This window comes from Bos grunniens, chromosome 6, assembly GCF_055505025.1.
Source record: "Bos grunniens cultivar Pamir isolate PY7600 chromosome 6, Bosgru_T2T1.0, whole genome shotgun sequence".
NCBI lineage: Eukaryota > Metazoa > Chordata > Mammalia > Artiodactyla > Bovidae > Bos > Bos grunniens.
In genome coordinates, this window is record NC_141170.1 from 39,406,862 (window position 1) to 39,409,528 (window position 2,667).

Here is a 2,667-nt window from a genome sequence, read left to right on the forward strand (position 1 = left end):
CATTATTCATGTGTACATTCAATCAACAATCATTATTGAATTCCTCCTTTACACAGAGGTACTGAAAATATAGTAGTAGGTAAGCAGAAATGAATTTGCTTATAATGAGTGCAGAGTCCTCCCAAGTGGGATGAGTTTGCTAAGAATATATTTAATTTATTGGGATGGGAGAAGAAAATATTAGATCTTTTATTTGCATATACATTTTGCTTATCTTTTTTTAAAAAAAAGTACACCTGTTTATGCCTCATAAGTTTAAAAAAGTCAGAATGTCAGTACCTGTAGAAATGCATATATATGCACATATATATATACACACACATATATATGTATATATGTACATATTCATAGATAGTGGATTCATATTTTTTTCTTTGTAATCAAACAAATTTAGTCTTATATAATGAGACAGACTTAAACCAAACATAATTACAAACTGTGACATGTTCTATTAATGCAAAGCATAGAGTGCTTCTAGAGTATGTTTGAAGAATGTGGGAAGTGTTTCTGGTAGATTCAAATGTGGTAGATAACAAATCTGGACAGCTTACAGCTTATGATTTAATTAGCAATCGAGTAATCAAGAAACCCATGTCAGCAAGCGCCCTTTTTGTTCAAGATCATCGTGCTCAGTTTCTCACAGAAAATTCCAAGACCAGTTTGGAAGATGCAACAGTACAAATTGAAGAACTGTGGAAGACATTGAGTGAAGAGGAAAAACTGAAATATGAAGAGAAGCTGCTAAAGACTTGGAAAGATACAATAAGCAAATAAAGAGAGCCATCGAACAGGAGTCACAAGTATCATTAAAAGATGGAAAAAAAAGGATGAAACCCACCAGCGTGTGGAATTTGGCACAGAAGCACAAGTTGAAAACCTCACCATCTAATCAGCGAAAACTTGATGAGCTCTTTCAGGCCCAAATCGAAAAAAAAAAGAACCAAAACATTAAAATAGTTCAGATCCCCTTCTCTATGGAAAACCTAAAAAAGAATTTTGATACACAGAAGAAATTTGACTTAGAAGAAAAGGACGAATTTTGCTTGATCCACAATCTCAAGTTTCCTGACGCATGGCTGATTACATCCAAAACAGAAATAATGTTGTTAAATCCATATAGAGTGGAAGAAGCTCTGCTATTTAAAAGACTTCTTGAGAATCACAAACTTCCTGCAGAGCCACTGGAAAAACCAATTATATTAACAGAGAGTCTTTTTAATGGATCCCATTATTTAGAGATTTTACATAAAATGACAGCAGATGACCAAAGCTACAGCGGATCAATTTACCTGTCCAATTCTCGTCTTACAGCAGATGGTTTCAAGATAAAATTGATACCAGGAGTTTCCATTTCTGAAAACTCCTTGGAAATAGAAGGAATGGCCAATTGCCTTCCATTCTACGGAGTAATGGATTTAAAAGAAATCCTTAATGCTATATTAAACAAAACTGCAAAGGAAGTTTACGAATGTAGACCTCGCAAAGTGATAAGTTATTTAGAGGGAGAAGCAGTACGTCTGTCTAGACAATTACCCATGTACTTATCAAAAGAGGACATGCAAGATATTATCTACAGAATGAAGCACCAGTTTAGAAATGAAATTACACGGTGTGTTCATGGTCACCCATTTTTTCATCATTTAACCCATCTTCCAGAAGCTACATAATTATGTTTAAGAAAATTTGTTACTATTGAAGTCAATATGGTCATAAAATTATGAATCAGGTTTAAACTATCTGTGTACTATCATGAGTTAAATGGTTGTTTTGTAAATAAGGAATCACTGGCCTGTTTGTATATTGAAAATTTTTTCAAAATTATAAAAAATTAATAAACTAAAAAAAAAAAAAAAACATGGAACAACATGTGCAAAAGTTCTGAGGCAAGAATGAGTTTTTCATGATGAAGGAACTGAGAGATACCTAGCGTAATCGAAGCCCAATCATCAAGGATAGGTACAGGATGTTCTGATGAGGTTTGTCAGCCAGGTAACACAGAGGTTTGCAGGATGAATAAATCTGAATTTAGTGTTAAGTACAAAAACATGCCAGTAATTTTTTTAAATGAATGACATTAGGTTTATTTGTGTAAAAGATATACCTGACTGTTCTCTATATTATTTTTGAAAGGCTAATTGAAAATGTCTAGCAAACACCAGGAATTTTGTGCAAACCACATTGTAGAAAATTGTTCCTCAAGACATGATATAAAATTGGATGACATAAATTTGTGACAGAAAAGAAAAATTCTGGATTTGTCCTTTAAGATTTTGAGGCTTGTCATTTAAGCTATAACTAATAAGTGGCATTAATGACTAGTTTTTTGAATAGTCTAAAGTAACCTTGTTGGCTTTAAACTTATGGATTCAGAATGTATGTCTTTTACCCCCAGAATAACAAAGAAGCAGCAAGAGAAGAAGGAAAAAAAAAGGGGGGGGGGAGGAGAAAGAGGATGAAAAGGAAAAGGTGGGTTGGGGGAGGATAACAAGCTAAAATTGATTGAAGTTAGATAAAAATTTTGTGTCAACATTAGAGTTTGCTACCATGTTTATTTTACCATAGACTCTCTCTAACATCAAACTTTATTAGGAATTAGTGTTTATCTGCCAAATAGGCCTGTAGACATGAAAAACTATCTTCAATTGGGCCTATACAAATTAAAGCCCT

At 33.3% G+C, this 2,667-nt stretch overlaps 1 pseudogene; it reads left to right on the forward strand.

Annotated features, from left to right (window-relative positions):
• The first annotated feature begins 492 nt into the window (after nucleotides 1-492).
• Nucleotides 493-1,854, forward strand: LOC147370601 (PMS1 protein homolog 1 pseudogene; annotated as a pseudogene).
• The last annotated feature ends 813 nt before the right edge of the window (nucleotides 1,855-2,667 follow it).